General features: G+C 38.2%; 1 long non-coding RNA gene across 3 annotated transcripts; it reads left to right on the top strand.

The window, feature by feature from the left end:
- Positions 1-1,859: 1,859 nt before the first annotated feature.
- On the top strand, positions 1,860-8,604 carry LOC120521951. 3 transcript variants are annotated; one of them, XR_005632226.1, is made up of 6 exons: positions 1,860-1,989; positions 4,783-4,817; positions 5,123-5,185; positions 7,976-8,010; positions 8,314-8,376; positions 8,503-8,604. It is a non-coding gene; the product is annotated as an uncharacterized LOC120521951 (long non-coding RNA). The 3 variants fall into 3 exon arrangements; XR_005632225.1 differs by lacking the exon at positions 7,976-8,010; XR_005632227.1 differs by lacking the exons at positions 7,976-8,010; positions 8,314-8,376; positions 8,503-8,604 and adding an exon at positions 5,312-5,420 and having other exon boundaries at positions 1,861-1,989.
- Positions 8,605-11,210: the final 2,606 nt, after the last annotated feature.

The following is an 11,210-nucleotide window of genomic DNA, read 5'->3' as shown; positions in this document are numbered from 1 at the left end:
TTATCTTTCCTGCTTCCGCCAGTATATGATGGGCACGTGGGAGAAAAAATAGAACAATTCAATTTGGCCATTAAAAAACATTCCAAATTGGTTGATGGCATTTTCCCATGTGCTCATCTAAATTTAAAAGAACTTCTTCGGCCAAGGCAGTTTTAACTAAGGAATCGGCGGTGAGGTTGGTTGACTCATGGTGGTCTCGGGTGTAGATGGGCCTGCCCTCCCCCAGGACTAACCTTAAAGTCAGTGGGGAGGGGGCTAGTCTACAACCCGACGCCTAAACTTAAGAACTTTACTTCCTGTTGTTTTTATATAGGCCTACCCCTACTGCAAATTCTAAACTTAAAGTCAGTGGGGGTGGGTCTATATTTTGTAACTGGAGCCCTGATGTTAAGATAGTGGGGAGGGCAGTAAGATTAGATTTAAGGATGTCCTCCCCACTATTGGCCTAGTTATTTTAATTGTATCTGTGTGTTTCTTTTAGCCCTATAAATTCCTTATTTTAAATTTGATCCTTGAACCCTAGTTTTTATCTAAAACAATTCTTTTAACCCTTTGTATGATTTTAGAGCCAATTTTAGCATTGATTTTAACCCTCTGGTATAGATTTTTTAGCGACCGTTTTTACAATCTATTTTTAAAGACTATGAATGAGGTAGTTTTAAAATTTAGAAAAATTAATTTATACGCCTATTTAATGTCTTTTTTTATAGTTGTAGGGAGGGGTCTGTTTTAAATTATTTATGGGGGGTGTTTTAAATGCGTAATGGCTTTTATAGGGATAAGTGATGGGTCGGGGAAGTAGGATAGAAGTATCGCTCGTTACAGTGTACCAGTGCAGTTGATGGACCCCAAATTTGGGTTCCATTAAATCTCCATTAACCCTAACCTAACCCGGCCAGTGTCCAGTAACGGCTTCTTGGCCCATCACGATATTAAGTAACAAGCACTAAGCCTAAGGATATTTATATCGGATCGAGGCTGAATGGAGGTTTCAGTATCTATTTATTTATTTATTTATTTATTTATTTATTTAGGTATTTAATTATTTTAGATACTGATTCGGCGTAGTAGATTTTAGCTTATTGATTAATTTTAAATAGGCTTCTACTAGATTAGTGTTTGTTTTAATATTAGTTTATTCCTGATTTTAAATACTAAGGGGTTAGTTTTTAGAGAGTGTAGCTGGGGGGGACGGATTTTTAAGGGGACAGGGCATTTATTTAATATGATTTTAATTATTTATTATGGACTTTACCTTCCCTTTTCTCTCTTTCACCGCTAGCTCTTTAAGGGCAGCACATGACAACCAGGTTAATTAGTGGGGGTGGGGCTAACGAGCACCTGGGGCAAGCCCAGACATATAAAACCCTTCACCCTAGCAGGGCCCAGCACTCCTTTGAAAAAGCTCTCAAGGAGCGAAACGTCAGGAGAGGGAGTCCTGCTAACCTTTCTTTTCTTCTTTTTTCTTTTTAGTGCACAAAAAGATAGGATTAGGTTTGAATGTCCTTTTTACTTACCTGATTTTAAAACTTTTTGCATTTTTTAAAATGGTATTTATTAAAGATTGAGTATTTTAACTGTTTTTTCCTTAGCTTTAACCTTTTTTTAGATTTCAGGATCCTGAATTGTAAGTATTTATTTTGTTACTTTATAACACACATTTTTTTACATACATTTACACACATTTTTTCCCCCTCTTTTTTTTTCTTCCTTTTCTTTTTGAATTTTTATTAAAGTTTTTTGCAGTATTTTTCAATTTCACATATTTTTTCATTAGGTTTTAATTACAAACACCAAGTTTTTTATTGCACTCTTTTAGTTTTTTTCACTATTACACAGTTTATCTTTTTCATTTTTCAACCCTTCCCTTTACTTAAGGAAATAAAAAATAAAATAAATACTTACCTTAAAACAACTTACCTGTAGATCCTGTTAAAATTCTGGTCACATCCTGAGGGCTTGAGAGACAGTTTAGTTCATCAACCTTCGGTGAGTCAACTATTCATTTTCTTACCTTTTTTCTGGTGTTGTCTTGGTTGTTTTTTTGTTGTCCTTGTGGGTGTTGGTGGTGGGAGGGATTGGGGAACAGCTAAAGTCCTTTTTATTCTTTTATAGGAATACACAGAAGTTTTATTGACTTGGAGGATGTCTACCCCACCGGTCCAGAGAGTCTATTTTCAACTGTTTCAGGCCATTCATCATTTGGAGATTTTGTCAGGTCCGAGCCGCTAAAGGTATGTTGAGGCACAAAGAACGTACGGTCAGCTACATTAAGCCCTCTTCTCCTAATGAAGATATTCTTCGGGAGATTAGGGCAAAAACGGATTTGTGGCTGACCGACATCATAGCCTCAATGAAACAACATTACCAAAAATTATTCAGGCGGTTTCGGATGACTTGCCTCCTTTTGATGAAGTGGCCTTGGCTAAAGCTATGGCCTATATTAAAAAGAGGTATAAGCGTAAAGTGACAGATTCCTCTTTGCTTTTTTTTAGAAAAATAGTTTATACCAACTTTCTGGAGCGGGATGATGGACCGACATCCTCCAACCCAATGACACAACAGGAGGAACCTCACTCCACTGAGCCGCCGGGAGGATCACAAAAATCGATTGATGCACCCCCGAGCGTTACCCAGAGGAGGAGGAAAACCAGGACTCGACCGACCTCGCCAGTCATACAAACCCTTGAGCCGGTAGGACCACAGGTTTCGTCTACTCAGGTTGACTCTGCCCCTCCCAGTATTTCGGAGGGAGTCCTAAGCTCTGCCAGTCCTCCTAAAAATCTAAACAAAAAACCAAAAACAAACAGTCTGAGCAGATGATGAATGACAAACTTGTCAAATCTGATGCTCCACAAATTTTAACACCTAATTCAAATCACCTTAATCCAGTTTATTCTAAATTGTGGGAGGAACTGGGCATTGAGCAGGATATTAGGGTCATCTTGACGGATGATGCCCTGTCATCCTAAAAAATACGGGGAGACCGGGTTGGATGATTAATTACGCCACGGGACAGACAATTGAGCAATGTATGGGCTGGGTAAAACGTTCGAAAGAGGTGACAGCCGAGGTGGTGGTGGCCTTTTTGGGTCTCAACCACATTATTCGAGGCTCCACCTCTGAATTCGATAAAATCGTTTACCAGCTTATTTCCAACATGAAGCATTGTTTTCCTGTGGCGGATCATTATCTTTCCCTGCTTCCGCCAGTATATGATGGGCACGTGGGAGAAAAAATAGAACAATTCAATTTGGCCATTAAAAAACATTCCAAATTGGTTGATGGCATTTTCCCATGTGCTCATCTAAATTTAAAAGAACTTCTTCGGCCAAGGCAGTTTTAACTAAGGAATCGGCGGTGAGGTTGGTTGACTCATGGTGGTCTCGGGTGTAGATGGGCCTGCCCTCCCCCAGGACTAACCTTAAAGTCAGTGGGGAGGGGGCTAGTCTACAACCCGACGCCTAAACTTAAGAACTTTACTTCCTGTTGTTTTTATATAGGCCTACCCCTACTGCAAATTCTAAACTTAAAGTCAGTGGGGGTGGGTCTATATTTTGTAACTGGAGCCCTGATGTTAAGATAGTGGGAGGGCAGTAAGATTAGATTTAAGGATGTCCCCCCACTATTGGCCTAGTTATTTTAATTGTATCTGTGTGTTTCTTTTAGCCCTATAAATTCCTTATTTTAAATTTGATCCTTGAACCCTAGTTTTTATCTAAAACAATTCTTTTAACCCTTTGTATGATTTTAGAGCCAATTTTAGCATTGATTTTTAACCCTCTGGTATAGATTTTTTAGCGACCGTTTTTACAATCTATTTTTAAAGACTATGAATGAGGTAGTTTTAAAATTTAGAAAAATTAATTTATACGCCTATTTAATGTCTTTTTTTATAGTTGTAGGGAGGGGTCTGTTTTAAATTATTTATGGGGGGTGTTTTAAATGCGTAATGGCTTTTATAGGGATAAGTGATGGGTCGGGGAAGTAGGATAGAAGTATCGCTCGTTACAGTGTACCAGTGCAGTTGATGGACCCCAAATTTGGGTTCCATTAAATCTCCATTAACCCTAACCTAACCCGGCCAGTGTCCAGTAACGGCTTCTTGGCCCATCACGATATTAAGTAACAAGCACTAAGCCTAAGGATATTTATATCGGATCGAGGCTGAATGGAGGTTTCAGTATCTATTTATTTATTTATTTATTTATTTATTTATTTAGGTATTTAATTATTTTAGATACTGATTCGGCGTAGTAGATTTTAGCTTATTGATTAATTTTAAATAGGCTTCTACTAGATTAGTGTTTGTTTTAATATTAGTTTATTCCTGATTTTAAATACTAAGGGGTTAGTTTTTAGAGAGTGTAGCTGGGGGGGACGGATTTTTAAGGGGACAGGGCATTTATTTAATATGATTTTAATTATTTATTATGGACTTTACCTTCCCTTTTCTCTCTTTCACCGCTAGCTCTTTAAGGGCAGCACATGACAACCAGGTTAATTAGTGGGGGTGGGGCTAACGAGCACCTGGGGCAAGCCCAGACATATAAAACCCTTCACCCTAGCAGGGCCCAGCACTCCTTTGAAAAAGCTCTCAAGGAGCGAAACGTCAGGAGAGGGAGTCCTGCTAACCTTTCTTTTCTTCTTTTTTCTTTTTAGTGCACAAAAAGATAGGATTAGGTTTGAATGTCCTTTTTACTTACCTGATTTTAAAACTTTTTTGCATTTTTTTAAAATGGTATTTATTAAAGATTGAGTATTTTAACTGTTTTTCCTTAGCTTTAACCTTTTTTTAGATTTCAGGATCCTGAATTGTAAGTATTTATTTTGTTACTTTATAACACACATTTTTTTACATACATTTACACACATTTTTTCCCCCTCTTTTTTTTTTTTTCTTCCTTTTCTTTTTTGAATTTTTATTAAAGTTTTTTTGCAGTATTTTTTCAATTTCACATATTTTTTCATTAGGTTTTAATTACAAACACCAAGTTTTTTATTGCACTCTTTTAGTTTTTTTCACTATTACACAGTTTATCTTTTTCATTTTTCAACCCTTCCCTTTACTTAAGAAATAAAAAATAAAATAAATACTTACCTTAAAACAACTTACCTGTAGATCCTGTTAAAATTCTGGTCACATCCTGAGGGCTTGAGAGACAGTTTAGTTCATCAACCTTCGGTGAGTCAACTATTCATTTTCTTACCTTTTTTCTGGTGTTGTCTTGGTTGTTTTTTTGTTGTCCTTGTGGGTGTTGGTGGTGGGAGGGATTGGGGAACAGCTAAAGTCCTTTTTATTCTTTTATAGGAATACACAGAAGTTTTATTGACTTGGAGGATGTCTACCCCACCGGTCCAGAGAGTCTATTTTCAACTGTTTCAGGCCATTCATCATTTGGAGATTTTGTCAGGTCCGGAGCCGCTAAAGGTATGTTGAGGCACAAAGAACGTACGGTCAGCTACATTAAGCCCTCTTCTCCTAATGAAGATATTCTTCGGGAGATTAGGGCAAAAACGGATTTGTGGCTGACCGACATCATAGCCTCAATGAAACAACATTACCAAAAATTATTCAGGCGGTTTCGGATGACTTGCCTCCTTTTGATGAAGTGGCCTTGGCTAAAGCTATGGCCTATATTAAAAAGAGGTATAAGCGTAAAGTGACAGATTCCTCTTTGCTTTTTTTTAGAAAAATAGTTTATACCAACTTTCTGGAGCGGGATGATGGACCGACATCCTCCAACCCAATGACACAACAGGAGGAACCTCACTCCACTGAGCCGGGAGGATCACAAAATCGATTGATGCACCCCCGAGCGTTACCCAGAGGAGGAGGAAAACCAGGACTCGACCGACCTCGCCAGTCATACAAACCCTTGAGCCGGTAGGACCACAGGTTTCGTCTACTCAGGTTGACTCTGCCCCTCCCAGTATTTCGGAGGGAGTCCTAAGCTCTGCCAGTCCTCCTAAAAAATCTAAACAAAAAACCAAAAACAAACAGTCTGAGCAGATGATGAATGACAAACTTGTCAAATCTGATGCTCCACAAATTTTAACACCTAATTCAAATCACCTTAATCCAGTTTATTCTAAATTGTGGGAGGAACTGGGCATTGAGCAGGATATTAGGGTCATCTTGACGGATGATGCCCTGTCATCCTTAAAAAATTCGGGGAGACCGGGTTGGATGATTAATTACGCCAGGACAGACAATTGAGCAATGTATGTGCTGGGTAAAACGTTCTAAAGAGGTGACAGCCGAGGTGGTGGTGGCCTTTTTGGGTCTCAACCACATTATTCGAGGCTCCACCTCTGAATTCGATAAAATCGTTTACCAGCTTATTTCCAACATGAAGCATTGTTTTCCTGTGGCGGATCATTATCTTTCCCTGCTTCCGCCAGTATATGATGGGCACGTGGGAGAAAAAATAGAACAATTCAATTTGGCCATTAAAAAACATTCCAAATTGGTTGATGGCATTTTCCCATGTGCTCATCTAAATTTAAAAGAACTTCTTCGGCCAAGGCAGTTTTAACTAAGGAATCGGCGGTGAGGTTGGTTGACTCATGGTGGTCTCGGGTGTAGATGGGCCTGCCCTCCCCCAGGACTAACCTTAAAGTCAGTGGGGAGGGGGCTAGTCTACAACCCGACGCCTAAACTTAAGAACTTTACTTCCTGTTGTTTTTATATAGGCCTACCCCTACTGCAAATTCTAAACTTAAAGTCAGTGGGGGTGGGTCTATATTTTGTAACTGGAGCCCTGATGTTAAGATAGTGGGGAGGGCAGTAAGATTAGATTTAAGGATGTCCTCCCCACTATTGGCCTAGTTATTTTAATTGTATCTGTGTGTTTCTTTTAGCCCTATAAATTCCTTATTTTAAATTTGATCCTTGAACCCTAGTTTTTATCTAAAACAATTCTTTTAACCCTTTGTATGATTTTAGAGCCAATTTTAGCATTGATTTTAACCCTCTGGTATAGATTTTTAGCGACCGTTTTTACAATCTATTTTTAAAGACTATGAATGAGGTAGTTTTAAAATTTAGAAAAATTAATTTATACGCCTATTTAATGTCTTTTTTTATAGTTGTAGGGAGGGGTCTGTTTTAAATTATTTATGGGGGGTGTTTTAAATGCGTAATGGCTTTTATAGGGATAAGTGATGGGTCGGGGAAGTAGGATAGAAGTATCGCTCGTTACAGTGTACCAGTGCAGTTGATGGACCCCAAATTTGGGTTCCATTAAATCTCCATTAACCCTAACCTAACCCGGCCAGTGTCCAGTAACGGCTTCTTGGCCCATCACGATATTAAGTAACAAGCACTAAGCCTAAGGATATTTATATCGGATCGAGGCTGAATGGAGGTTTCAGTATCTATTTATTTATTTATTTATTTATTTATTTATTTAGGTATTTAATTATTTTAGATACTGATTCGGCGTAGTAGATTTTAGCTTATTGATTAATTTTAAATAGGCTTCTACTAGATTAGTGTTTGTTTTAATATTAGTTTATTCCTGATTTTAAATACTAAGGGGTTAGTTTTTAGAGAGTGTAGCTGGGGGGGACGGATTTTTAAGGGGACAGGGCATTTATTTAATATGATTTTAATTATTTATTATGGACTTTACCTTCCCTTTTCTCTCTTTCACCGCTAGCTCTTTAAGGGCAGCACATGACAACCAGGTTAATTAGTGGGGGTGGGGCTAACGAGCACCTGGGGCAAGCCCAGACATATAAAACCCTTCACCCTAGCAGGGCCCAGCACTCCTTTGAAAAAGCTCTCAAGGAGCGAAACGTCAGGAGAGGGAGTCCTGCTAACCTTTCTTTTCTTCTTTTTTCTTTTTAGTGCACAAAAAGATAGGATTAGGTTTGAATGTCCTTTTTACTTACCTGATTTTAAAACTTTTTGCATTTTTTTAAAATGGTATTTATTAAAGATTGAGTATTTTAACTGTTTTTTCCTTAGCTTTAACCTTTTTTTAGATTTCAGGATCCTGAATTGTAAGTATTTATTTTGTTACTTTATAACACACATTTTTTTACATACATTTACACACATTTTTTCCCCCTCTTTTTTTTTTTTCTTCCTTTTCTTTTTTGAATTTTTTTTAAAGTTTTTTGCAGTATTTTTCAATTTCACATATTTTTTCATTAGGTTTTAATTACAAACACCAAGTTTTTTATTGCACTCTTTTAGTTTTTTTCACTATTACACAGTTTATCTTTTTCATTTTTCAACCCTTCCCTTTACTTAAGGAAATAAAAAATAAAATAAATACTTACCTTAAAACAACTTACCTGTAGATCCTGTTAAAATTCTGGTCACATCCTGAGGGCTTGAGAGACAGTTTAGTTCATCAACCTTCGGTGAGTCAACTATTCATTTTCTTACCTTTTTTCTGGTGTTGTCTTGGTTGTTTTTTTGTTGTCCTTGTGGGTGTTGGTGGTGGGAGGGATTGGGGAACAGCTAAAGTCCTTTTTATTCTTTTATAGGAATACACAGAAGTTTTATTGACTTGGAGGATGTCTACCCCACCGGTCCAGAGAGTCTATTTTCAACTGTTTCAGGCCATTCATCATTTGGAGATTTTGTCAGGTCCGAGCCGCTAAAGGTATGTTGAGGCACAAAGAACGTACGGTCAGCTACATTAAGCCCTCTTCTCCTAATGAAGATATTCTTCGGGAGATTAGGGCAAAAACGGATTTGTGGCTGACCGACATCATAGCCTCAATGAAACAACATTACCAAAAATTATTCAGGCGGTTTCGGATGACTTGCCTCCTTTTGATGAAGTGGCCTTGGCTAAAGCTATGGCCTATATTAAAAAGAGGTATAAGCGTAAAGTGACAGATTCCTCTTTGCTTTTTTTTAGAAAAATAGTTTATACCAACTTTCTGGAGCGGGATGATGGACCGACATCCTCCAACCCAATGACACAACAGGAGGAACCTCACTCCACTGAGCCGGGAGGATCACAAAATCGATTGATGCACCCCGGCGTTACCCAGAGGAGGAGGAAAACCAGGACTCGACCGACCTCGCCAGTCATACAAACCCTTGAGCCGGTAGGACCACAGGTTTCGTCTACTCAGGTTGACTCTGCCCCTCCCAGTATTTCGGAGGGAGTCCTAAGCTCTGCCAGTCCTCCTAAAAATCTAAACAAAAAACCAAAAACAAACAGTCTGAGCAGATGATGAATGACAAACTTGTCAAATCTGATGCTCCACAAATTTTAACACCTAATTCAAATCACCTTAATCCAGTTTATTCTAAATTGTGGGAGGAACTGGGCATTGAGCAGGATATTAGGGTCATCTTGACGGATGATGCCCTGTCATCCTTAAAAAATACGGGGAGACCGGGTTGGATGATTAATTACGCCACGGGACAGACAATTGAGCAATGTATGGGCTGGGTAAAACGTTCAAAGAGGTGACAGCCGAGGTGGTGGTGGCCTTTTTGGGTCTCAACCACATTATTCGAGGCTCCACCTCTGAATTCGATAAAATCGTTTACCAGCTTATTTCCAACATGAAGCATTGTTTTCCTGTGGCGGATCATTATCTTTCCCTGCTTCCGCCAGTATATGATGGGCACGTGGGAGAAAAAATAGAACAATTCAATTTGGCCATTAAAAAACATTCCAAATTGGTTGATGGCATTTTCCCATGTGCTCATCTAAATTTAAAAGAACTTCTTCGGCCAAGGCAGTTTTAACTAAGGAATCGGCGGTGAGGTTGGTTGACTCATGGTGGTCTCGGGTGTAGATGGGCCTGCCCTCCCCCAGGACTAACCTTAAAGTCAGTGGGGAGGGGGCTAGTCTACAACCCGACGCCTAAACTTAAGAACTTTACTTCCTGTTGTTTTTATATAGGCCTACCCCTACTGCAAATTCTAAACTTAAAGTCAGTGGGGGTGGGTCTATATTTTGTAACTGGAGCCCTGATGTTAAGATAGTGGGAGGGCAGTAAGATTAGATTTAAGGATGTCCTCCCACTATTGGCCTAGTTATTTTAATTGTATCTGTGTGTTTCTTTTAGCCCTATAAATTCCTTATTTTAAATTTGATCCTTGAACCCTAGTTTTTATCTAAAACAATTCTTTTAACCCTTTGTATGATTTTAGAGCCAATTTTAGCATTGATTTTTACCCTCTGGTATAGATTTTTAGCGACCGTTTTTACAATCTATTTTTAAAGACTATGAATGAGGTAGTTTTAAAATTTAGAAAAATTAATTTATACGCCTATTTAATGTCTTTTTTTATAGTTGTAGGGAGGGGTCTGTTTTAAATTATTTATGGGGGGTGTTTTAAATGCGTAATGGCTTTTATAGGGATAAGTGATGGGTCGGGGAAGTAGGATAGAAGTATCGCTCGTTACAGTGTACCAGTGCAGTTGATGGACCCCAAATTTGGGTTCCATTAAATCTCCATTAACCCTAACCTAACCCGGCCAGTGTCCAGTAACGGCTTCTTGGCCCATCACGATATTAAGTAACAAGCACTAAGCCTAAGGATATTTATATCGGATCGAGGCTGAATGGAGGTTTCAGTATCTATTTATTTATTTATTTATTTATTTATTTATTTAGGTATTTAATTATTTTAGATACTGATTCGGCGTAGTAGATTTTAGCTTATTGATTAATTTTAAATAGGCTTCTACTAGATTAGTGTTTGTTTTAATATTAGTTTATTCCTGATTTTAAATACTAAGGGGTTAGTTTTTAGAGAGTGTAGCTGGGGGGGACGGATTTTTAAGGGGACAGGGCATTTATTTAATATGATTTTAATTATTTATTATGGACTTTACCTTCCCTTTTCTCTCTTTCACCGCTAGCTCTTTAAGGGCAGCACATGACAACCAGGTTAATTAGTGGGGGTGGGGCTAACGAGCACCTGGGGCAAGCCCAGACATATAAAACCCTTCACCCTAGCAGGGCCCAGCACTCCTTTGAAAAAGCTCTCAAGGAGCGAAACGTCAGGAGAGGGAGTCCTGCTAACCTTTCTTTTCTTCTTTTTTCTTTTTAGTGCACAAAAAGATAGGATTAGGTTTGAATGTCCTTTTTACTTACCTGATTTTAAAACTTTTTGCATTTTTTTAAAATGGTATTTATTAAAGATTGAGTATTTTAACTGTTTTTTCCTTAGCTTTAACCTTTTTTAGATTTCAGGATCCTGAATTGTAAGTATTTATTTT

The sequence above is a fragment of the Polypterus senegalus genome, unplaced genomic scaffold, assembly GCF_016835505.1.
Source record: "Polypterus senegalus isolate Bchr_013 unplaced genomic scaffold, ASM1683550v1 scaffold_9009, whole genome shotgun sequence".
Lineage (NCBI taxonomy): Eukaryota > Metazoa > Chordata > Cladistia > Polypteriformes > Polypteridae > Polypterus > Polypterus senegalus.
Note: the sequence above shows the minus strand (reverse complement) of the source record. Positions and strands in the feature narration are given on the sequence as shown.